This window comes from Gopherus flavomarginatus, chromosome 12 (genome assembly GCF_025201925.1).
Source record: "Gopherus flavomarginatus isolate rGopFla2 chromosome 12, rGopFla2.mat.asm, whole genome shotgun sequence".
NCBI lineage: Eukaryota > Metazoa > Chordata > Testudines > Testudinidae > Gopherus > Gopherus flavomarginatus.
Genome location: NC_066628.1, coordinates 24,887,573 through 24,913,719, shown reverse-complemented (window position 1 = coordinate 24,913,719; position 26,147 = coordinate 24,887,573). Strand labels below are relative to the sequence as shown.

General features: G+C 48.0%; 1 protein-coding gene and 1 pseudogene across 2 annotated transcripts in view; both read right to left on the bottom strand.

Annotated features, from left to right (window-relative positions):
• Window positions 1-1,028, bottom strand: part of LOC127032443 (zinc finger protein OZF-like) — a 605,001-nt gene extending 603,973 nt beyond the window's left edge. Inside the window, exon 1 of one of the 2 annotated variants that reach the window (XM_050919710.1) lies at window positions 943-1,028. The gene's annotated coding sequence lies outside the window, so the exon portion shown is untranslated. The remainder of the gene's footprint in view (window positions 1-942) is intronic. The other variant, XM_050919712.1, reaches the window with a different exon arrangement.
• Window positions 1-26,147, bottom strand: part of LOC127032168 (zinc finger protein 420-like) — a 200,860-nt pseudogene that overhangs the window by 5,636 nt on the left and 169,077 nt on the right.

The following is a 26,147-nucleotide window of genomic DNA, read 5'->3' as shown; positions in this document are numbered from 1 at the left end:
TCCCAGAGTCCAGAAATCATGAGTTTGATTTAAGAAAATAATGCAAGAGTGCGTCTGTTGGGGGCAAGTTCTGTGGGGATATTTGCCTTGTAGCTTTGCAGCCCTTAGGGCTTAGTCCCCTGCCCCCCCCCCCCCCCCCCGCGCCAGCGTGACCATTTCTTCTAAAACAAAATGCCCAGCTCAAGGCTGGACAGGGCAGCCCCCAACCCTCCCCTGCACTATGCGCCGGAGGAGCTGCCATTGTATCTCTCACGATCGCTCTCCTTTATCACTAGGCTCTCTCCCCATTCCCCAGCCAGCCTCCGCTTGCACCACCGTTCTCAGCTCCAGCCCCCAGTCTCAGCCCCCTCTTCCCTTCTCACCGTCCCCCCCCGCACAGACATTCCTTCCATCCCAGCCCTGCTCTCTCCCATCCCAGGATTCTCCTCCCGCACCCTGAGCCTCCGGCATTGCTTCATCCGCCCTGCAGCGCAACCGCTACCCCTGCTCCCATCCAGCCCTCTGCATCCCTGTTCAGCCCTTTCTACCCCCTCACACATCCCATTTCATCCTTCAATCCCCTCCTGCCACACACCCCTGCCCCTCTTCAGCCCCTTCCGGCTCCCACCCGCCTTTATCCCCCCACATCTCTCTGTCCCAGCCCCCCCCAAGGCGCGCGCTGGCTTCACCTGCCCTGCAAACAATGGGAGCTGGCGGCAGCTTCCCTGGGCACAGGGCAGGAATCGCAGCCTGCTCCGCTGGGAGCAGCCTGGGCCAAACCCTCCCCCTGCAGCCCGGGTGGCACCGGGGCACCGCTCCCTGGGGGATGGGCAGGTCTCTTACCTTCCCTCCAAGCGGTGCCCGCCCTGGGAGCAGGGGCTGGGGGCGGGTCCTGGCCAGGCTGGGGGCTCTGCACTGGGAGTGGCTCCGGGAGCAGTTGGAATGTTAATGCTCGAGATTCACCTCTCCTGGCTGCAGCCAGGGCTCCGGGGTCACCAGCAGCCGCCGGGGCTCAGGGTTCTTGCAAGGAGCCTGGCAGCCCCCCAGAGTCACTGCAGCGAGTGCGATTCACTTCCTGCTGCTCAGACTGAGTGACCCCAGCGATCGCTCCCAGAACCGCAACTCAGCTGCTCCTGGGTCCTAGAGATCAAGGGATTGTACTGCAGCCCCCTGCCCCAGAGCCTGCCTCTTGGGGCCCCAGTTCCCCTGGGCACAGGCAGGGCCGGTGCAACCATTTAGGCGAATTAGGCGGTTGCCTAGGGCGCCAAGATTTGAGGGCGCCAAAATGCGGGGCCCTCAAAAATTTTTTTAAATGGTTGCAGCCGCTGCTGCTGGAGAGGCAGTCTGAGCTGCCTGCGGCAGCAGCTACCTACAGCCGGCAGCCCAGGGCGCCCCCAGGGTCAGCGCGCAGCCGCTGCAGCCAGGCAGCCCAGGGCGCCCCCGTCAGGGAGCCGCCGCGGCAGCCCGGCAGCCCGGGGCACCCCTGGGGTCAGGACGCAGCCGCGTCAGCCCCGGGGCGCCCCCGGGGTCAGGGTGGCAGCCCGGCAGCCCAGGGCGCCCCCTGGATCAGGACGCAGCCGCGACAGCCCAGGGCGCCCCCTGGGGTCAGGGCACCGGCGCGGCAGCCTAGGGCACCCCCAGGGTCAGGGTGGCAGCCCGGCAGCCTAGGGTGCCCCCCGGGTCAGGGAGCCACTGTGGCAGCCCAGGGCACCCCCGGGGTCAGGACGCAGCCGCGGCAGCCCAGGGCGCCCCCGGGGTCAGGGAGCCACTGGCAGCCCAGCAGCCCAGGGCGCCCCCGGGGTCAGGGTGCCGGCGTGGCAGCCCAGGGCGCCCCCGGGGTCAGGGCGCCGGCGCGGCAGCCCAGCAGCCCAGTGCACCCCTGAGGTCAGCGTGCTGCCGCGGCAGCACAGAGGTTTGAGCTGACGGCAGCTGCGCTGACCCAGGGGAATCCCTGAGCTGCAGGCAGAGGCTCAGAATCCCTCTCCCTCCCAGAGCAGGGGCTCCAGCCTCTGCAATTTTTCTCGTTGCCCAGCGGGGGCGCCGGCGGGTGGGCAGAGCTGCGCAGCTCTGCTTAGGGCATGTGGCAAGGGCCCTGCGACAGCGGCACAACACCACGGCTTCGCTTCTGGAGGAAAGCCGCGGCTGCCCCCTGGCTCAGCCTCCACGTCAGCCCCAGCGAGGGGCACGGAGAAGAAAAGAGCCTCAGCAGTGGTCTGGTGGAGCGGAGGAAGAAAGAGGACCCTAGCGCTCATGCATTGGGCAAGGTAAGCAAGTGCCTCCCCATGGGTCAGCCTCAGGTGCCTGTGCTCCTGCCCCCTTGGTCCTTAGCTGGTCCCTGCTCCTGCTCCCCTTGTGCCTGGACAGCTGGAGAGAACAGCAGCCTGCAGAGCTGAGCTGCCCCAGTACCCCCAGGCACCCCCTGACCCCATCCCCCCCACAGCCCTGACCCCCAGCTCCGAGCCTAGTTCTTCTGAGCTGGAAACCCGCTCAACCTCATCCCCCCACAGCCCTTACCCCTAGCTCCGAGCCCAGTCCCTCTGAGCTGGAAACCCTCTGACCCCATCCCCCCAAAAGCCCTGACCCCAAGCTCTGAGCCCAGCCCCTCTGAGCTGGACACCCCCCTGACTCTATCTCCCCACATCCCTGAGCCCAGCCCCTGTGAGCTGGGCACCCCTGAACCCAGAGCCCAGCTCCCCACCCAGCCGTGGGCAACAACAGCACCACCCCCAGGCAACGACAGCCCATTGGTACCAACTATCACAATCACCCAGCAACTGCCCATTATGTAATTGCAAATGTATACATACCATTACATTATTTAAAAACATTAAAAGCTGTATTTAGTTTATTTTCAAATTATTACAAATTAATTTTTGAATGTATTTCACTAGTTATTTTTTACATTTCCTAATACATTTTACTATAGTATTGCAAATGTTTTATGGAAGGGGCCCCCGATTTTGCTTTGCCCAAGCCCCCCTGAGTCCTCTGGGCAGCCCTGTCAGAGTTTTAAGCCCTGCTGCTGTGTTTTGCCTGCAACAGGCAGGCCTAAGCCTGTGAGTGACCCCCATAGCAGCTGCCTGAAGAAGTGCTTGGGGGAATCATGCAGAAGGAGCGTGATATTTGTTTGAGTTCTCTCCTCATGGAGGCTGTGCTCCACTTGGTGCAGGACAGCAGTCTCAGCAGGACTCTAGGCCCAGCACCTTGCCTCAGTTTGTAGATTTGTAGTGCACTCATCACCAGGCTCAGTCTGGCACCGCTACCCCTCACCAGTGCCCAAGAAGCAGTCAAAAAAGTTGGATGGACTGGTTAGGTTAGTTGTCATGCTGTTGCTTGGCCAGTGTAGAGACCACTGAATGCATAGTATTCCTCTATGATATTCTGTCCTGAGCAAAATTGGCATGTTATGAGGTAGTTGCCTGTGAGGGACAGGTGTCTGTTTATGTATCCAGCCATCATGTCTTAGGTCTTCTGCGGGGGGAGCTTCTCCATCCTGCTTTCATTGGTGACATCTATGATGCTCTGGTATACATCTATGAAGACAATACTCTGACAGGATCATCTGGCAATACATCACGAGTTGATGCAAAGGCTCTTACAAAAGCCATTTCTAGTTTCAAGTTTCTTGTTTCTCTTGTTTTGTGGTATGACATATTGTTTGAGATCAACATAACTAGCAAACAACTTCAGGCAAAAGAATTTGATATATGTGATGCCATTAATCAACTTGGAGAAACCAAGAAGTTTCTTGTGGGCCGCAGAAGTGACACAGCCTTTGAGGAAACATTGGTAGATGCAGGTGAACTTGCGGAGGAGTTGGATGTACTGGCACTTTTTGAACCAGATCCAATCCGTATTAGAAAGAAGAGGAAGCAGTTCACATATGAAGCAGATGACGAACCTATTTATGATCCGAAAGAAAAATTCAAAGTGAACTTTTACTTTGCGGTCATTGACACAGCAATACATTCGGTTGAAGAAAGAGTCACATTGATGCAGCAAATTAGTTCAGTATTTGGCTTCATATATGATGTTTAGAGTTTGCAAAATAAAACACCAAAGCAAATTATAGAACATTGCTTGAATCTGGAGAAAGCTTTGCAACATGGTGAATCCAAGGATATTGATGCCTTTGACTTGCGCAGTGAATTGCAAGCTATTGCAAGACGAGTCCAAAGGAGTTCATCATCCCAAGATGTATTGAACTTCATATGGGAAAATAAGCTGACAGATAGTGTCCCTAACACAGTTATTGCTCTTCGCATCCTCTTGACTCTCCCAGTTTCTGTGGCCAGTGGTGAGCAAAGCTTCTTGAAGCTCAAGTTGATAAAAACATATATGCGAACATCACTGTTGCAACAAAGACTTGTTGGGCTATCTACCTTGTCAATAGAACATGACATTGCTCACAGCATTGACTTGGAGGAACTTGTTTCTAAATTTGCTAAACTTAAAGCGCGGAAACATAAATTCTAAATTATAACATGTTACTCTGTGACCGTGTATTGTGTATAATGTATGTGATTGGGGGGGGGGGGGGGGGGTCGCAAGATGGAATTTTCGCCTAGGGCGCAAAATATCCTTGCACCGGCCCTGGGCACAGGCAGCTTCTCTCAGCATTAAGGGCGCATCATACATAGAAGCCTTTGCGTCAATGGGCAGAAAGGAGACGTCCAGATCCCAGAATGAGGGGAGAAGGGGCATTTCCATGGAAACTGGGCATTGTTCCACAGAGTCCCCAGTGTGAAAAGGGACACATGGGGGTCCTGGTCCTAGACAGGCTGCCCAGAACCGGGAACAGCAGGAGATAGGTTTCTTGGTGACACTGACTCTGTGAGTGAGTCACTCTGATCACAGACTGGCACAGGGAGCAGTTTGCCAGAGATGGTCTCTTGTCTCCACACCAGACTCACTGGCTACTAGCCCTAGGCCGGAGTTTCAAGCTCTGCTCCCCTAGCTCGGGCCATGGATCTGTCAGGGCTTTGCCATCAAGTTCCTCTGGTTATTCATAGGGCTGGATTAACCATCACTGGGCTCTAGGCAACCCCTACTATGTCTGCCCCCTGCCAGTCCCCCTCTGCCCCTCTCCTGGCTGGCACCCCCATGTGGGCACTGACAGCAGCTCCCCATGCTGTGCCTGAATGTTGGCAGTGAAGCACCAGCTGGTGTGGTTCTGGGGCTGGTGCTCTCAGCACTCTGGATAGGCCCGAATGTCCCACCATGGTTGCGCGGGGGGGAGGGAGGTGAGTATCTGGGGCCAAAATTGAGCTAGTGGCATTGTGCCATATGAGTTGAAACACCAAATTTAGTCTCCCCAGCCCATAATGGGGCACTGGCCTGAGACAAACCAGAATGGGCAATGGGGCAGCCACATGAGAGACAGGACAGGGAAAACATAGTGTGAGGAGCGTGCTGGTGCTTAGGTATGAAACAGGGATCTGTGTGCCTAACCTGAGGCAGCTGAGAGCATGCCCAGAACCAGATTTGCAGGCTCTTGGATGATTTAAATGACAGAAATTTAGGTGCACAGGATCTTAAGACACCATCAGAGTTAGGCAATAGCTAAGTGGGGGGTGGGGGGGTCAGTTGAGGATTGGTGGCATCTAAAATGTCAGATGCAGGTACCTAAAGTAAAAGTACCAGCTGGGGACCTAAATCTTTTTGTGCATCTAGCCCCTGGTGCCTAACCTGCTTTGGTAACCCCAGTAAGCCCCTATCTGAATCCTCAGGTACCTAATACCTTAAAAAATACAACCATAAGTAATTTTGGGAAAGATGCTTTTGAAAAACTTACCCAAAAGCTAATGGGCTTTAAAAATCGGTTTAATATAATCTGGGCCCACAAGCACTAAAATACCTCAACTGGAATAGTATGGGGCTTTGAATGGTATCTCTACAAGGCAGGATCTGACAGTCGGTGCTAAATGTCTGAACAGACCCATTGTTAATGATTATTGTTAAAGCCAGTAACAGACTGACTTTGCTCAGAAAATGTGTTCTGCACTCTGGGGGTAAGTGCTGTCATTGTGGGGGACAACAATCTGTGTTTTGTACATATAACAGAAGGTGAATGAAGTGCAGAGCCTCGTTCTCTCAGCAATCGAGAGATGCTGCCCCCTCCCCTCATCATTCCTATTGGGACATCACTCGTAGCCCTTTAGATTTCAGGATTGCTCCTGATAGTTACAAAATCATTACATTGGCTGATCTGCATATTGAGACTGTAAACTGTTTTCCTGAGGAGCTGTCTCCCATGATATGTATATACGGCCGTATTGTGCTAGGTACTGTAGTCTTCTGTGGAGCGTCTGGCTGCTGCTGTACTACAAATAATCATGATATTAACTGAGATACAATTACGTTGTGATCAGACAAGAATGAATTTGGATGAAAGTGTGATATGAGGAACAGGCTGAGTATCAATAAAGAGAGACTCCCAAACCTACCACTCTAAAATCCCAGTGTGGAAAGATCTTATTCACAGGTTTAATTGATTTAAATGGGTCTCAGCTAGAATTAAGCAGGTGGTAAGGTTGAGAGAGTGGGGATCTTGGGCTAAAACTTTAAATCACTTTAGCCGTATTATACATACATAAATTTGTGAGTATAGTGGCTGCAGCTGAGGCTATGATAGGGCAGAGGTGAGACTGTATGGGAAACCTCACTGTGTATTTCGATACCAGATCATGTTAGCATTGCTTTCATGTTAACCTCCACTCTGAATCTGCTGGATAGTTAATGCAAAACAAACTACACTTGGGAGTGTGAGAAACTAAATTCTACTTTATTATTCCAAAGGATGGACAAAGACAGACTCCTTTCCTTTCTCCACCTCCAGCCCTGCTCAGCATGGTACTTTACATCCCCAACCTAGCACATTGGAGCACCCAAAACCCACATACACCAGCAACAGAGCAACAGTTACAAACTGGTAGAAAACTGCAGAAAATGCAGGAGAGATGCTGGGACTGAGGTACAAAGCAAACACTCCGAGAGCAGGGAATCCAAGGAGCTGAGATTAGAGGGGTACAGTGTGGAGTGAGTGGGGCAGACTGTTTGTTATCCCCATGCAAGACACTTGTAGATGGGGAGGGGATGACTAGTTGGGGTATCAGGCTCCTCATCTCCCTTTGGCCTCTATAATGGGGGTCAGTCTTGATTCAAGGCTGGCTCAGACATGTTGGCTTCCCCAACTTCCTTCTTGTCTCTGCCCAGGCTCGTCCCCATAGCAATCGGGAGATGCTATCCCGTCCCCTCATATTTCATCTAGAGACATACTTTGTAGCCCTTTAGATTTCAGAGATGGCTTCACCCAGTACTCACAAGGCAATTCCTGTGTCTCTCTGGCTTTGGCACAGCAAGTTCACAGCTCTCAGCATCAGCTCTCTGGCTCTCAAAAGAAAAGTCTGCAGTTTCCTAGCTCTGTTTCCCCACCCTCTCCTGCTCCTGACTGCATCTCACATCTCTGCAGGGATCAGGAAGTAACTCCATGCCCCATTCAGTCTCGGCCTCTCCGAGTGTGAATCTAGCACTCACCCTGAGTGTTCATGCTGAAAGATATTGATAATTTTCATTGTTCAAACACACAAAAATCTCATGACAAAGGGTTAAGAAAGGTTAAAATAAAAAAGACTCTTCTGGCAAATGATCATTTGTCTTATAAAGTCCTCAATAAAACTGCGCTATATCCTGTCAAACTAAACTAATATCAAACTATGTGACCAGACAGCCTTCAGAAAGATAGAAAAGACAACACTACAATATTGGCTACAAAATACTTTCAGGTTCATAAAGTGAAATCCCACAGAATCATAACTCCCAAAAGAAGGAAAACAAATGTATCCATTTTCCTTGAACTGGCTGAACCTGCTGTACTCAGCACCTCCTCATTATTTGGTTGTATCATTTACAAAAGTTTTAGTATTGTCCTAATGCAAAAAAGAAAAAAAAACCCCAAACTAAAATCTATCCATCTACAAATATTCTGGAATTGGCTGGAAAAAGCCAGAAGCCACTTTACCAATAGATGGAAACGGGGATTTAAGTTCAGAAAGCTCAAACAGAGCTTTCGGGTTCATTTAAAAAAAAAACCAAAGTGTGATTCCTAAACATAGAGAGTGAAGAACATTGTGGCAAGTGCCATGCTGGGAGGTGGAGGGTAGAATGGGGAGAGGATAAAATCTCCAAGGCTCAGAGAGAGGTTGCTGTATCGGGGTGGAGCATGACAATGAAGGGGAGAGGATGGAATCCCTCCAACTCACCCCATCATCCTCAAATAACACAGAACCCACCACCACATTTTCCTAACCCTGCTCCAGGACTTTTAAAATCTATTTAAATCTGGTCTCAAAGGGAGTCAGTGTACAAAAAATAAATGTTTTTGGCATAGCCTGGAGCAATGTAAGACTATGTGGGAATGAGACAATCTCTCCCCAAAGAGGGAACTCAGTGATGCTAACAATCACTCTGCTAATGGGAGGAATCAGAATATATAAGGTGGTTGGGGTCAGTTTAGACTAGGAAAAGTGGGGGAGGGTCAGGGGAGATTTGCTAGCTAATCCCAAACACTTTTCCCACCAGAGAGACTCTCGAAAGCCGATGCTGTGCGGGCAGAGGTGGGATCCCAAAGCCTTTACACCTACAAAAGACTCTGTGGAAATCAGTCCCTCTTAGTTGTGATTTCTGAATGCAAAGGGGGCAGGGAAAAGGGGCAGAAGGGGTGAGTGATAAGAGGCAGCACCTCTCTTCCCTGTACTCTCCTCTCTTATCCCATGATCCCTAACACTTGTTTTCCCCAGCACCTTCTGCATCCCACATGCACCAAACACAACGTTCAATTTCCCAGTTTGCTCCCCATAACCCATTCCTCCTGGTCCCTCCACATTTGATCCCCTGTAACCCAGCACCTCAAAGGATTTAGGGAATGAACAATTTGCCAGCTCCAGAAACACTTGCCCTGCAAGGACCAGCTCCAGGTAAGTGGGGGAGCCTAGTCCAGGGGCAGCTGGAAGATGGGGACAGGTGTCCAGAGTAAATGTGGGGTCTGGCCCAAGTATCCCTTTCCATGGAAGGGGCATTACATCTGGGAAGGGACTGGAGGGGGGGAACTCCAGGCAGAGGGAGCTTCTGGATGAAATTCTCTCTCCCATCCCGCAGCAGGTTAGCAGGAGTTAGGAAGGCCCATCAGTTCAGCAGCCAGGGCTGCAGTAGGGAGGAGGGGCTGATCGGGACTTCTCTTCCATCTCTGCCTGGGGTTATCTTAGATCAAGCAAAGCCATAGGGTCACTGGTCAACTCAGGGTCAGCGGCTTCTGGAACCTGTTCCTAGAGATGGGCAGATGGATACCTGGGAGCCAAATGCCACTGCTGTGTGTGGGAATTAGGAAATGGAGTTTTTACTATGGCCAGCACTAGTCAGGGCACAGAGAACTTCTCTCCTCTGTGGAGGAGTCTCTGATGTCCCATGTGGTGTTAGCACCAACTGAAGCATTTTCCATGCTAAGGACATCTGAGAGGCTTTTCCCTGTGTGGATTTGCTGATGCTTGATGCTGCGCAAACAAATGCAGATTCCCCCACATTTAAGCTCTTTCTTGTGTGAATTGCCTGATGTGGAGTCATGTGTGAGCTGAGACTGTATCTTTTCCTGCAGTTATTGAAGCTTTTCCCACAATCCAAGCATTTATGGGTTCTCTCCATTGTGTGGTTTGTCTGATGTGAAGCAAGGTTTGATCTTTGCATGAAACTTTTTCCACTGTCAAGACATTTATAGATTTTGTCCTGTGTGGATTCTTCAATGTTTAGGAAGATATGAACTGGAACTGAAACTTTTCCCATCATCCAAGCATTTATGTGTTTTCTCTCCCATGTGGATTCTCTGATGTGTAATGAGTTTTGATTTGTTTTCCAACATTCAAGGCATTTATACGGTTTCTCTCCCGTATGCACTCTCTGATGAGTAATAAGATGTGAGCTCTGACTGAAGCTTTTCCCACTGTCTAAACATTTATAGGGTCTCTCCCCAGTGTGGATTCTCCCATGGTTAATAAGGACTGACTGCTGACTGAAGCTTTCCCCACAGCCCAAGCATTTATATGGTCTCTCTCCTGTGTGCAGTGTCTGATGTGTAATGAGATGTGAGCACTGACTGAAGCTTTTTCCACTCTCAAGGCATTTATACGGTCTCTCTCCTGTGTGTACCCTCCGATGGGTAATAAGATGTGAGCTAACATTGAAATTTTTCCCATTGTCCAAGCATTTATAGGGTCTCTCCCCTGTACGGATTCTCCCATGGGTAACAAGGGCTGAGCGCTGATTGTAGCTTTTCCCACACTCAACGTATTTATAAAGTCTGTCTCTTGTGTGGATTATCTTGTGGTTAATAAGAACTGAGGGGTAATTGAAGCTTTTCCCACAGTCCAAGCATTTATAGGGCTTCTTTTCCTTGTGACTTGTTTGCTGGGCTGTGGTTTCTTTGGGATCCTTGCCTCCTCCTCCACAGTCAATTGATTCATCCACCTTCTTCCTCCAGCAATTTCCCAGCTTCCTCTCTGACCCTCGCCAATTACTCCAGCCTTTTCTCTGTTCCAAGCCCTGAGAAAAATTCCCATCTACTCTTCTCAAAAAGGTTCCCTGCAGTTCCACTTGCTCAGGATCTTCCTGTTGTGGATTCCCCTCCTCGTTCTCACTCATTGTCTCATCACCTACTGGAAGAGAGAGAGAATCCAGGCAGGAGTGATTGCCTGGGCTGGCAGAAAAGGGAATTGCAAAAAGGGAAAACACAACTCAATAACCACTGGAAGAATGAGAAACAGAATTCTGCCTCCACAACCCATCCAAACACTCACAGGGAAGTGAAGATGTGGAGAAAACTCCTGACAGCAAACAGGGTGGGTGTGAAGCCATGAGCAATATCTGCCATGATAATATGACACCTGCTGACCACAGCCCGACTTGGGTGAGATGAGGCAGAACTGAGGGGGCCACACCACATTTTATGGATTTTAAACTTTTTCCTTCATTTGCTACATAGTTTCTGTGTGTGTCACTGGCTCCTCACTTGTGCGGCTGCCTCTTGGGATCTTCCTTTCCTTGGAGGCTTGGAGATCCAGAACCCACGGCTCTTTTCCTCCTTCCAGCCGAGCGATCAGGTCAGGTTTGGGAATGAGGAGTCCTTCTCAGGGGGTGAATCAGGCATGATCAGAGTGTACTGAAGACTGGGGCAGTATTTCTCACAACGGGCACATCTTGAGTTTAAAATCAACCCATGATATTCTTGGAGATTATGGGATGGGAACATGGTCACTGAGTCCCCTTGGGAGACGCCAATATCTTTGCATTTCATTGCAGTCTCTGGCCAGTGGGTTCAGTTGTCACATACTCACTAGGAGTTTTCAGGATCTCTGTGCTCTGGGGGACTTTCTGAGGCACACACAGCTCTGGTGTTAAACCCCTGCCTATGTCTGAACCCACAGAGACCAGAGCCCTCCCCACACATAGAGTTAGTTGCATGAAGGGAGGTGCACAGAGATCCTATGTGTGAGTGAGTATTAATGCATATAGCATAATACACTGCTTCTGCCCCTCGTGACAGCTGGAGGGATGGGAATGAATTAGTATGTCCGTTAGGTTCATGACTTCCCTATCCAGTTGGAGGGAGTATGGAGGTGAATGGCTCTCTCACACTTGGAGTATGTAGCCCATTCCCCTCTAATCTCACTGACCAGGGAAGAACCTGACCAGATTCAGAAATACAGGGCCCCTGGCTTCAAATAGCTGCGGGGAAAGAAATCCCTACCCAGCAAGGTCACAGTCTCATAATTCTCCTGCATGATGTCCATGTAGAGGGCTCTCTGACTGGGATCCAGTAGAGCCCCCTGCCCCTGGGTGAAATACACAGCCACCTCCTCGAAGGTCACCGGCATCTGAAATAACAGGTGCGCCCCACTCAGTGTCTGCTGCCTCAGCCACAATCCCACTATTTGTAGGGGAAGAAGCATAAAAATAGGACAGCTCTGGGAGGCCAGAGGAGCAGAATCCCAGCCCCACTCTGCTCAGAGTGGCCAGGAGACTCCAGGGAACAGACAGAATGCAAGAGTTCCTTGTCCCTCCCAACAGATGGAGGAGGGCAGGGTCTTCTCATTTACCACACACCTACTAAGCACAGGCTGCTATGGGAAGCAGACCTCCACACAGGGAACAGGGACTGGAATCCCAGCACCTTCCCTTTGTATTTCATTGCAGTCTCTGGCCAGTGGGTTCAGGCTCCAGCATGAGGGAATGTTCAACCCCAGCCCTGGCACCAATGGGCCTTTTCATATATCAGCCCCTAGGCTGAGCATGTCCCAGCATGTTAAATACAGCCTGTCTCCGTCCCTGGATCCCTCTGTGTATTTCCTGCCCTGCCCCCTTCTATAGCAACCCTCCCCAGCAGCTCTCCTCAAAATATCCCCTACCTGAGTTGGATCCACCACAGCCATTTCTCTTCCCCAGCCCCTGGGTAGATGGGATGATCTGGAAGAAAACATGGCCCTTATTCTGCAGCCTGTCAAGGTGAAAAGGACAATTGTTGAGGTTTCTGAATTAGTGTTAGTTCGTTTCACACCCCAATTCATACAATATCAGGGTTGGAAGGGACCTCAGGAGGTCATCTAGTCCAACCCACTGCTCAAAGCATGACCAATTCCCAGACAGATTTTTGCCCCAGATCCCTAAATGACCCCCTCAAGGATTGAACTTGCCCTGGGTTTAGCAGGCTAATGCTCAAACCACTGAGCAATTCCCCCCCACAGGCTCTTTCTGTGCAGACAGACACTCTAGACTCTGCCATGCTGGGAAAACCTTCAGCTACCTTATTACAATACAGATCTGACCCTCCCACTGGGACTAAACACATGAGACATTTTTAAACCCTCCCAGTAACAGAGTCTCTGAGCCAAACTCTAGAAAAGAGCAGAATCAAAGGAGCCACTTTGTGGGATCCCCCCCAACACTGTCCCCACAACAGCACATTCCCTCAGCAGCACGGGGACTAGACAGAGGCAGGAAATGGCTTTTCCTCTCTCTTCTCCTCACATTGTCCCAGGAAAGTCAATCTGCCCTGGGGTGTTGCAGGGAACGGGGCTGGGCAGGGCTGGGAGCTGGGACCCTCCCTCCCCATTTATTGCTCCTGCTGCCCCATTCAGTCTCTCCCGTCTCCCTTCTGCATGGAAGAGCTGGTTACTGTCCTGCCATTCCTGTGGGTGTTTCCTCTCTAATAGCTACTGCCACTGCTAACGGGTGTGAGCCTGGGTGTGCCTGGGGCAGCTGCTCTGGGACTCACAGACACATGGGGAGACGGGAGGGGATGTTTGTGCAGAGTCACTTTCCTGTCCATCCCCAGCACTTTCTCCAAGTTCTCTATCATCACCTGGAGTCTCTGGCTCAGGAGCTGTTGGCAGCACAGCACTGATGACAGTCAAGGAGAAAGTCCCCCCTCAGCTGGGCATAGAGGGGGCGTTAGTGATGGTCTATCCCAGCACAGACCCCGCTGGGCAGCAGCAGTTCCTCAGCTCAGTCTCCCAGTTCACAGTAGAGGCAGCAGCATCCACCCCAGGAAGCCCAGCTAGCTCTAGGGTTGCAGTATGCTGAGCACAAAGTGAGATTGACACTGGCCTCCTCTGCCTTAGCAATTACCAGAGTCCTCTGGTGGGGCCAGCTGAGGACTGAACCTCCCTGTGCTGCCCCTGCAGCCCCCAGGGACAGTCAAGCCGATGCTGATCTTATTTGCCCACCTGGACTCACACTGGAATCAGAAACCCAGTTCAAACCAGTATTTTTTACTTGAACTAGAACAAAACCTGAACCATAATTTTGTTTTACTGACTGAACCTGAACTGAAAAGAAAAAAAAAAACCTAAATATAAGTTGGACTCCTTGCCTGCTGTTGCTCTCAGTGACTTTGGTTTGACACAGAATCCTGCACAGAAATCAGAGCAGGACCCTCTTTAGTTCTGTCAACCCCAAACATTTAACATTCAGGAGTCAGACTCCCAAAATAATGAGATTATCTTAAGTAATATATTGTGAGCAGGGTGTAGGGGGGACTGGATATTTGCCTTGTAAATTCTGAGCCCTTGGGGTAAGTCCCGGGCTCATCCATGCCCAATGCTTGTTTGACCATTTCTAGGGGAAAAGATCCCTATCTCTCACCACCCCCTTCCCTTCTCCTACCCTCTGGCTCTCCCTTCCCCTGTCAGTCTCCACTTGCTCTCATATTCTCCCTCCAGTCACCCCACAGCCCTTCTCCCCACATTCCCCCTTTCCTTCTCTTTCTCCCCTTACTCAGTTTCCCTCTATTCCAGCTCTGTTCCCACGAGCCCCAGAATTCTCTCCCTACCCCCTGATTCCGGTGTATTCCCTCAGCCTCCCTTCAGTGGCCCCATATCCCCTCCCGCATCCCTGTTCACCCACCTTGTCCCCTCACACACACCCTTGTTCACCCCTCAGTGCCCTCTGGCTCTCAGAGCCCCCTTCCAGCTCTCACATCCAGCCAGCTCCCGAGATGTTGCTGTCCTAGCCCCAATCCCTCACACGCCCTACAGCCACCTTTCCTCTGCCCAATGCAGGGAATCGAGGCCAGCCCAGCTAGGCGCAGCCTGGGGTATCCCCTGCCTCTGCAGACTGGCTGCACCGGGGGCAGCGCTCAGTGGGGAGGGAGGCAGGTCTCACCTTCTCTCCACGTGGGGCTCTGCCTGGGAACAGGGCTCTGGGTCCCAGTAAGGGGGGGTGGGACAGGCTGAGGTCTCTGCACTGGGACAGTCTCTTGGGGAGCAGCGGGAATGTTCCTCCCCCGCCTTCAGCCAGGGCTCTGGGTCCCCAGCGGCAGCAGCCGAGGCCCCGGGGTCTTCCAAGGAATGTGGATTGCACCACAACAGAGTCACTGCAGCGACTGCAATTCACTTCCTGCTGCCAGGCTGAGTGACCCTGGAAATCGCTCCGCCCAGCGCCTCCTGGTCCTAGCGAGATGGATTGTACTGGATCTCTTTTCCCCGCAGCTTGTTCACTGTCTGCGAGCCCTGGCCTGAGCTGCAAGGGCTGCTCCCTTAGTTCGGGTCATGGGGTTCTTAGTGGTATGTCACTAGCTTCCTCTGGTTATTTGTAGGGTCAACTTAACCCATCACTGGGCTGCAGGGAAAGAACCTTCCAGTTCTCCCCCCATCCCTTCCCTCGCAGGGCTACCTGCTGCACCTCACCCTGCCAGTGGAACTTTGCCAGCACGGTTTGCTAGTAGTTCCTGGTAAGTTTTATTAACATATTTCTCCCTTTTGCTGCCCTGTCACAATTTGCTGTCTCTGCCTTTCCCCATCCTGCAGTCCCAGGGCAGTAAGTTGTGATGGATGGAGGCATTCCCACCACAATTTGGTACCTCTCATCGTTCCCCACTTTCTGGTCCAGGGGTAACAAACTGTGATGGATGGGGTTCATCTATCATGGTTTACCCACTTCTGTGTTTCTCCATCCTTTGGTCCAGGGCTGGTAAATTCTGATGGGTGGGGACATTCCCAACACGATGTTCTACGTCTCATCTTTCTCCATCCTCTACCTTTCCCTATCTCCTAGTCCAGGGGGGGAAAGTTATCATAGATATAGGGTATGCTTGTCATAATTTGCTACCTCTATCTTTGCCCATCCCCTTCAGGGGTGCTGGAAAAGAGGTGCCGAGGGGCCATGGCCCTCCCACTTTTGAAAGGGGATGGGCCTTGCCTGTCCAGTTTTCATCATGGACCCAGCCTAAGTTCCCTCTAAGCTGCACAGGCATGCAGCCGTGCAACAACCTATTTAGCACTGCAGGTGCTCAAGGAACCCACCCAGGGACCTGCCATGGCTGGGAGAAGGGCGCCCCTCCCCTGGCCCCAACTTTGCTGCCGTACAGCCCGGGCCAGTCCCAAACATGGTCAGAGCGGCCCAGACCCAGCTGCAGACAGGTCACTCAGACCTGCTGGGGCCAGGGGAGGGGCACCTATCCTACAGCCCCAACCCCAGAGCTGCTATGGCAGGGAGAGGCACCTCTCCCCCTGCAGCCCAGGTGCTGCTGCTGTGGGGAGAGAGAGCTGAGAGGAGTCCTCTCTCCCCACCGTAGCCTGCGAGCACCCTCCTGCTCCTCATTCCAGCCCCACCCCAGCCCCACCCCAGAGCCCTCACCCCCTGCACCCCAATCCTCTGCTCCAGCACTGAGCACCTCATCTCTGGCCCCATCCCAGAGCCTGCATCCCCAGCCGGAGCCCTCATACCCCTGCCCCAGCCTCTTCCCCAGCACCTGAGCTCCTTCCCACACTCTGAACTCCTCAGCGCCACCCCCACCACATGAATTTTGTTATGTGCACCAATATGAAGGTGATATGTCCACATAAGGAGCAGGGCCTCATGGTCTCCCCTCTTTAAGAAAAATCTTTCACCCCTGCCTGTGGTCCAGATCTTTCTTTATCCTCTGATTCAGATGTAGCTCATTGTGATGAATTGGGGTATGCCTTTCACAGTTTGGTTCTTTTATCTTTCTCCATGCCTGGTGCAGGGTAACAAATTGTGATGGATGGGGATACGCCTGTCACCGTTTTCCTACCTCTGCCTTGTCATAAACAGATAGTTAAGGGTTAATGTCTCTTTTACCTATAAAGGGTTAAGAAGCTCAGTAAACCTGGCTGACACCTGACCAGAGGACCAATGGGGGAACAAGATACTTTCAAATCTTGGTGGAGCGAGGTCTTTGTTTGTGTTGTTTGTTTTGTTCGTTGTTCGCTCTTGGGAAAAAGAGGGACCAGACCTACAACCAGACTCTCCAAATCTTCCTGAATCAGTCTTTCATGTTTCAAAATTATAAGTATAGCCAGGCAAGGCGGATTAGTCTTATGTTTGTTTTCTTTCAACTTGTGAATGCTTTTCCTTTTGCTGGAAGGATTTTTACCTCTGTTTGCTGTAACTTTGAATCTAAGGCTAGAGGGGGAGGTCCCTCTAGTCTATATGAAACTGAATACCCTGTAAAGCATTTTCCATCCTGATTTTACAGAGATAATTTTTACCTTTTCTTTCTTTAATTAAAAGCTTTCTTTTTTTAAGAAACTGATAGATTTTTTCCTTGTTTTAAAATCCAAGGGATTGAGTCTGAACTCACCAGGGATTGGTGGGGGGAAAGGGGGGGAGAAGGTTAATTCCTCTTTGTTTTAAGATCCAAGGAGTTTGGATCAGTGTAGCCTCTCAGGGTAACCCAGGGAGGGGAAAGTCTGGAGGGAAAAAGAGGGGGAAGGTTAATTTCTCCTTGTTTTAAGACCCAAGGGGGTTGGGTCTTGGGTTCCCCAGGGAAGGTTTTGGGGGAACAGGAAGTGTGCCAAACACTATATTTTTGGCTGGTGGCAGCGTTATCAGATCTAAGCTAGGAATTAAGCTTAAAAGTGATCATGCAGGTCCCCACTTTTTGGACGCTAAAGTTCAAAGTGGGGGAAAAACCTTGACATGGGGGTACGCCTGTCACCGGTTTCCTACCTCTGCCTTTCCTCATCTTCAGGGGAGAGATAGTAAATTCTGATGGATGGGTAATTCTCATCACAATTTGGTACCTCTCACCTTTCCCCATCCTTTTTTTTCTCAATTCCTGGCCCAGAGGTCACATGTCTCTATTTTAAACTTGGACACAAAGGAAAATATTTTTATTATTTGAAAGGGCATTCTACAGTGTTAAACCACAAGACTATTGCATGCAACCCCCTGAATGAAGGTGTTGTTATTTCTTTATTAGTTTCTTTCCATTGTAGATTAGACTGTCAGAAGTAGCTCAGGAATGTGAGTACTAACCTCAGGACTGACTGTCTCAAACCAGGGCACAAACCCCAAACTGGTTGTGTTTCTGTACTTTGGCACACACATCTGATCCCATTGCCCTCTGATCTTATTTCAGAAACATTTTCTCCAGCCTCTTCCTATTTCCTATTTCAACCAGGTGAACATGAATGATATCATTCGATTTCACCAACCAAGTATCAAGTGTGAACTCCTCAAGCACTGTGTAACAGCTTTACTATGGAGTTATAGACAGTCTCCTAAGTCTGTCTTGCCACCCAGGCAAGCCTACCTTTGTGATAGATGGTATCTTATGTCAAAAATCACAATATTCTGGTTTCTCCCAATCCGAAAAGGATCACTTATTTACCGTAGGTCAATTGCATGTCAGATCTCAAACCGAAGACAACATTTGTAGCCAATCCTTTAATAAATTAACTAAGGAATTATTGGCTAAGAGAAGGAAATGCAAGTTATTTCAAAGGTGAAAGCAGGCAAATGTACATACACAAATGAGTTACAATCATAAGTTTCAAAAGGCAATAGAAGCGTCTATGATAAGCAAGCTCTGTACTGTATGTCCTTTAGGACTAGCCCAAGCTGTGGCACTCTCACTTTTGTGCCTAAAAACATCTCCCCTCCCTGTCCACCAGCCTCCAAGCAGCATAGAGATCATTCTGGACAGACATTATTATTCCCTTCCCTCAGAGTTTAAACTGATGGGATGAGTGTTTGGGCTCCAGCTCCTCTTCATGGGTGTGGGAGGAAGCAATCAACAGAATCTTTCATCCGCAATGGCTTGTCTGATATCTGTAAACCTTATTGTGTTGGGCAGAAGATGACACCTCCTGTGATACACTAGTATTTCACAATTGGCAATGCTTCTCTCCTGACTCTGGGATGTTTCCAGCTTCACAATAAACTCTTTTATAGTTCCTAAGCAGATACTTAAAGGTAGGATGCAGGTGTTATAAGTGAGATTAATGCAGGCAGCAACTGACAAGCATTTCAGAAAGTCCAAACACTGAACACATCTCTATAAATCTAATGCCTATTTTAACAACACTAACACACAGGTGAGCCAGACTGGTTTCCAGCCATGCATTTGTCAGCGTTCAGTGAGGCCGAGAGGTCTTGGCATGACCTGGCACCTGGTCTGCCAGCGTCACACAGGCCACACAGTTTGTGTAGGACACTGACAATAATGTGAAGCATTGTAAACAGCATGGAAATACTTAAGAATACTTTTTAAACACAAGCTATTAGGCAGAAAATCTCCCTTATTCCTTATTCAGACTTCCCCCATTGTCACTGTTACACATATTAAACACATTTTCAGCACAAAGTTTCTGTACTTTGGCACACACATCTGATCCCATTGCCCTCTGATCTTATTTCAGAAACATTTTCTCCAGCCTTTTCCTATTTCCTATTTCAACCAGCTGAACATGAATGATATCATTCTTCTGAGGATAACACAGAGAGATAAAGAACGGATGTTGCTTGACTGCATTCCAGTAGCTTTACTGGACACGAATACATCCAGAGTCTTCAGGGCAACTTAATCATTAAACACACTTGCTTTTAAACCATGTATTATATTTACAAAGGTACACTCACCAGAGGTTCCTTCTCCCCCTGCAAGGTCCGGGAGCCCGGGTTGGGAGTCTCCAGGGTGATAAACAGTTCCTGGATGTCAGGGAGAACAGTTTATCCGATTGCCTGCTGTGCACTATCTTCAACCTCCTCCTTCTCATCATCTTCCTTGTCCCCAAAATCCTCATCCCTGTTGCATGAGACTCCCTTTCAGGAGTCCACGTACAGGGGTAGGGTAGTTGTAGGGGCACCCCCTATAATGGCATGCAGCTCATCATAGAACCGGCATGTCTGAGAGTCTGACCTGGAGCAGCTGTGTGTCTCTTTGGTTTTTTGGTAGGCTTGCCTGAGCTACTTAAGTTTCAGGCGGCACTGCTGCAGGTCCCTGTTATAGCCTCTGTACTTCATGCCCTTGGAGATTTTTTCAAATATTTTGACATTTTGTCCCTTGGAACCTAGTTCTGCTAGCATGGATTCATCTCCCTACACAGCGATGGTAAGAGAGAACATAACTCCTAGTGTAGACAGCCCCCCAGAGGCTGTTCCTTGGAACAGATTCCTTCCAAGTAACACCCCTGTGGTGACCACAGCAATTGCCAGGCTGCAGAAGAAATGTAAATAACATATTTCACATATTTTTAGCCACCTGTAAGTACGATTCAATGAATCTAGAAACGAAGAGGAGAGTTAGCACCGTGTGACCAGTCACCTCTCTGCAGAGCACAGCTTACATAGAATCCTAGAAATGTAGGGCTGAAAGAGACCTTGAGAGGTCATATAGTCCATCCTCCTGTGCGGAGACAGGACCAAGTACAGCCTAGACCATCCCTGACAGGAATTTGACGCAAGTGTTCTCAAAAACGTCTAATGGTGGGGATTCCACAGCCTCCCTAGGTAACCTGTTCCTGTGTTTAACTATCCCTACAGTTAGAAAGATTTTTTCTAACCTAAATCTCCCTTGCTAATCTGATTAAGTCTTCTCTTACCTTTAGTGGACATGACAAACAATAGATCACCATCTTTTTTATATTGAAAGACTATCAAGTGCCACCTAGGCCTCAGGGGTGGCTCCAGCCTCTTCCCCGTGAGGGGGTTAAGGTGGGCTAGACAGAAAATAGAGTGGGGGCTGCACTATACCTTTTGTGGGCACAACTACTGATTTTTTAAAAACAATATGCACTTAAATGTGTACTTTATCTCTGACATCCTCAAAAGAAGAATAAAAATATATCCAGACAGATCGGTTTTAAACTTCATCTATGGCAGCTCACTGGTGCAACATTTATTCACAGAAACTCAGTCAGAAAAAAACTAAGCTAAGAAATAAATGAATAATACTATTAATATTAATGATAATAACAATAAACATATGCAAACTTCTAGAAAAAATACTGGTTAAATACTAATAGCTAAATACTTTACATTGGGGGATGTACTGTATTATATTTTAAATTTAGCCATTTGCACACGCAAACAAAATGAAACAGCACATACACACTACTATTTAAAGTAAAATAAACAACTGACCAAAACTAAGTACACCATTTTCCCTAGCAAATCAAGCCTCTATTTATACTCCAGTCCAATCAAAACCCAATCAAATAAATATAATTAAAATTTTGGAAACATTTTAAAAGCTTTTTGGGGGGGGAGGGAGGGAGGGTCACGCTTCCTGTGACTGTTGTGCACCTGAATGAGCCATGTCTTTGTTAAAATAACAAAAGCAATTTGGCTCTTAGCTAAACAAACTGCCAGTTAACACAGAATCACAAAAAAGCACAAAGTTAATATAGCACTTCCTGTAAAGCACAAAACCAGCATTTGACAGGCAGCAAAAATCAAGATTAAATCCAAATACAATTAAAGCTCCAGCACCCCTCGCACACCACATCCCTCTGCCAAACCATCTACTCCCTGTCCCCTCCCCTGTGCCCCTAAAAGTACCCTGCACATCCTAGATACAAATGCAGTTAGCCTTCTTGGCAACAAGGGCACGCTGTTGACTCATATCCAGCTTCTCATTCACTATAACCCCTAGGTCCTTTTCTGCACAACTGCTGCCTAGCCACTCGGTCCCTGGTCTGTAGCAGTGCATGGGATTCTTCCGTCCTAAGTGCAGGACTCTGCACTTGTCCTTGTTGAACCTCATCAGATTTCTTTTGGCCTAATTTGTCTAGGTCCCTCTGTATCCTATCCCTACCCTCCAGTGTATCTACCATTCCTCCCAGCTTTGTGTCATCTGCAAACTTGCTGAGAGTGCAGTCCACACCATCCTCCAGATCATTAAGGAAGATATTGTACAAAACCGGTCCCAGACCAACTTTTGGGGCACTCTGCTTGATACTGGCTGCCAACTAGACATGGAGCCATTGATCACTACCCATTGAGCTTGATAATCTAGCCAGCTTTCTATCCATCTTATAGACCATTCATCCAGCCCATACTTCTTTAACTTGCTGGCAAGAATACTGTGGGAGACCGTATCAAAAGCTTTGCTAAAGTCAAGGAATAACATGTCTGCTGTTTTGCCATGATCCACAGAGCCAGTTATCTCATCATAGAAGGCAATTAGGTCATTCAGGCTTGACTTGCCCTTGGTGAATCCATGCTGACTGTTCCTGATCACTTTCCTCTCCTCTAAGTGCTTCAGAATTGATTCCTTGAGGACCTGCTCCAGGATTTTTCCAGGCACTGAGGTGAGGCTGACTGGCCAGTAGTTCCCCAGATCCTCGTTCTTCCCTTTTTTAAAGATGGGTACTACATTAGCCTCTTTCCAGTCATCCTGGACCTCCCCTAATCTTCATGAGTTTTCAAAGATGATGGCCAATGGCTCTGCAGTCACATCCGCCAACTCCTTTAGCACCTGTAGGGGAGAGGCAATTCTCAATTTAGTCCTGAGTGGAGCACAGGATCTGGTCCAAGGAGTAACTATAAAAGAACCACTTGGAAATAGTGACCATAATATAATAACTTTTAACGTTCCTGTAGTGGGAAGAACATCTCAACAGCCCAACACTGTGGCTTTTAACTTCAGAAAGGGGAACTATGCAAAAATGAGGGGGTTAGTTAAACAGAAATTAAAAGGTACTGTGACTAGAGTGAAATCCCTGAAAGCTACATGGACACTTTTCAAAGACACCATAATAGAGGCCCAACTTCAATGTATATCCCAAATTTAAAAACACAGTAAAAACTAAAAAAGAGCCACCGTGGCTTAACAACCATGTAAAAGACGCAGTGGGAGGTAAAAAGTCATCTTTTAAAAAGTGGAAGTCAAATCCTAGTGAGGTAAATAGAAAGGAGCATAAATACTGCCAAATTAAGTATAAAAATGTAATAAGAAAGGCCAAAAAGGAGTTTGAAGAACGGCTAGCCAAAAACTCAAAAGGTAATAACAACATGTTTTTTAAGTACATCAGAAGCAGGAAGCCTGCTAAACAACCACCAATATCTAAAAAGGGCTCTTGAGGTGATCCCAGCAATTACAGACCAGTAAGTCTAATGTCGGTACCAGGCAAATTAGTTGAAACAATCGTAAAGAATAAAGTTGTCAGACACATAAAGGAACATAAATTGTTGGGCAGTGTAAATGCTGGGGCTGAAGCATGGGGTGTGAGCTCCTCCCCCTTGCCAGGATTAAGGGCCCAGGGTCCAACCTGAACCCAAACATCTACATTGCTATTTAGCCCCCAACCCAAATCAGTTGTACTGTGCTTTCAAATTCCCTGCCACAAGTCTTTATTTGCAATGTACACATACCCTCAGTCTTTTTAGACTCGGGGGTCTCTGATGGAGCAAACATGTCCCTGACCCATCTCTGTGGAATTCAGTGGGTCCCCCTGGCTTGCCCCAGTGGCAGTAATGGGGTTAGATTTGTAAATGGCTAAGCACCCCCAAAACAAACACTCTCTCTTCTCCTCTATGTCACCCTCTGTGCACTGTCTTAATTAGTCTGGACAAAACACCCTGATTCCCTCAGACAAACTGCATGTGGGGTTAGTTACATTTTCTCTGACTGTGCCATAAATTGTTCATTTTCCTTCTCTGTTTTTGGTGTTGGAATCTTTAAAACAGAAATCCATTTTCTGGGGCTTGTCTGGAGCCTTGTCTGGGCTGAGATGTGACCTGCAGATTTGGAAACAGTAACACTAAGGCCAAATCATACTTGGAGTTGTAGCTAGCAAGGGATGTTAAGAGTAACAGGAAGGGTTTCTACAGGTATGTTAGCAACAAGAAGAAGATCAAGGAAAGTGTGGGCCCCTTACTGAATGGGGGAAGCAATCTAGTGACAGAGGATGTGGAAAAAGCTAACATACTCAATGCTTTGTTTGCCTCCGTCTTCACGAACAAGGTCAGCTCCCAGACTACTGCACTGGGCAGCACAGCATGGGGAGGAGGTGAGCAGCCCTCTGTGGAGAAAGAAGTGGTTCAGGACTATTTAGAAAAGCTGGATGAGCACAAGTCCATGGGGGTGGATGCGCTGCATCCGAGGGTAAGAACATAAGAATGGCCATACTGGGTCAGACCAAAGGTCCATCCAGCTCAGTATCCTGTTTACCAACAGTGGCCAATGACAGGTAGGTGCCCCAGAGGGAGTGAACCTAACAGGTAATGATCAAGTGATCTCTCTCCTACCATCCATATCCACCCCCTGACAAACTGAGGCTATGGACACCATTCCTTACCCATCCTGGCTAATAGCCATTAATGGACTTAACCTCCATGAATTTATCCAGTTTTCTTTTAAATCCCAATATAGTCCTAGCCTTCACAACCTCCTCAGGCAAGGAGTTCTACAATTTGACTGTGCACTGTGTGAAGAAGAACTTCCTTTTATTTGTTTTAAACCTGCTGCCCATTAATTTCATTTGGTGGCCCCTAGTTCTTATATTATGGGAACAAGTAAATAACTTTTTCTTATACACTTTCTTGACACCACTCATGATTTTATATACCTCTATCATATCCTCCTCTTAGTCTCCTCTTTTCCAAGCTGAAAAGTTCTAGCCTCTTTAATCTCTCCTCATATGGGACCCATTCCAAACCCCTAACCATTTTAGTTGCCCTTTTCTGAACCTTTTCTAGTGCCAGTATATCTTTTTTTGAGATGAGGAGACCACATCCATACTTAATATTCAAGATGTGGACGTACCATATAATAGCAATAAGATATTCTACATCTTATTCCCTATCCCTTTTTAAATGATTCCTAACATCCTGTTTCCTTTTTTGACCACGACTACACACTCCGTGGACGTCATCAGAGAACTATCCATGATGACTCCAAGATCTCTTTCCTGATTAGTTGTAGCTAAATTAGCCCCCATCATATTGTATGTATAGTTGGGGTCATTTTTTCCAATGTGCATTACTTTACATTTATCCACATTACATTTCATTTGCCATTTTGTTGCCGAATCACTTAGTTTTGTGAGATCTATTTGAAGTTTTTCACAGTCTGCTTTGGTCTTAACTATCTTGAGCAGTTTAGTATCATCTGCAAACTTTACCACCTCACTTTTTACCCCTTTCTCCAGATCATTTATGAATAAGTTGAATATGATTGGTCCTAGGACTGACTCTTGGGGAACACCACTGGTTAGCTCTCTCCATTCTGAAAATTTACCATTTATTCCTACCCTTTGTTCCCTGTCTTTTAACCAGTTACTAATGCAAGAAAGGGTCTTCCCTCTTATCCCATGACAACTTAATTTACATAAGAGTCTTTAGTGAGGGACCCTGTCAAAGGTTTTCTGGAAATCTAAATACACTATGTCCACTGGATCCCCCTTGTCTATATGTTTGTTGACCCCTTCAAAGAACTCTAATAGATTAGTAAGACACAATTTCCCTTTACAGAAACCATGTTGACTTTTGCCCAACAATTTATGTTCTTCTATGTGTCTGACAATTTTATTCTTTACTATTGTTTCAACTAATTTGCCCGATACTGACGTTAGACTTTCCGGTCTGTAATTGCCAGGATCACCTCTAGAGCCCTTTTTAAATATTGACGTTACATTAGCTATCTTCCAGTCATCGTGTACAGAAGCTGATTTAAAGGACAGGTTACAAATCATAGTTAATAGTTCTGCAATTTCACATTTGAGTTCTTTCAGAACTCTTGGGTGAATGCCATCTGGTCCTGGTGACTTGTTACTGTTAAGTTTATCAGTTAATTCCAAAACCTCCTCTAGTGACACTTCAATCTGTGATAATTCCTCAGAGGTGTCACCTACAAAAGATGGGTCAGGTTTAGGAATCTCCCTAACATCCTCAGCCGTGAAGACTGAAGCAAAGATAAAGAGATTGCACTACAGTACTTGTATAAGTGAATTGAAAAATACTGTTTATGTTGTTAATCTTTTTTATAGTGCAAATATTTGTAATAAAAATAATATAAAATGAGCACTGTACATTTTGTATTCTGTGTTGTAATTGAAATCAATATATTTTAAAATGTAGAAAAACATCCAAAAACATTTGTAATAAATTTCAAATGGTATTCTATTGTTGTTTAAGTGTGCAATTAAAACTGCAATTAATCATGAATAGTTTTTAACCCCAATTAATTATTTTTGAGTTAATCACATGTGTTAACTGCAATTAATTGACAGTGCTCATGCAAATACATTTTCATGGTCTTTCAAAGTCCTACAGCAGAAACTCCACAGGCCAAAGGAAACTGCTTTCCTTTGTCTAGGGTGGGGTGCCCTGAGAAACATGTCCCCAGCTGCTTCACACTCTGTGCAGCCTCTCTAGGA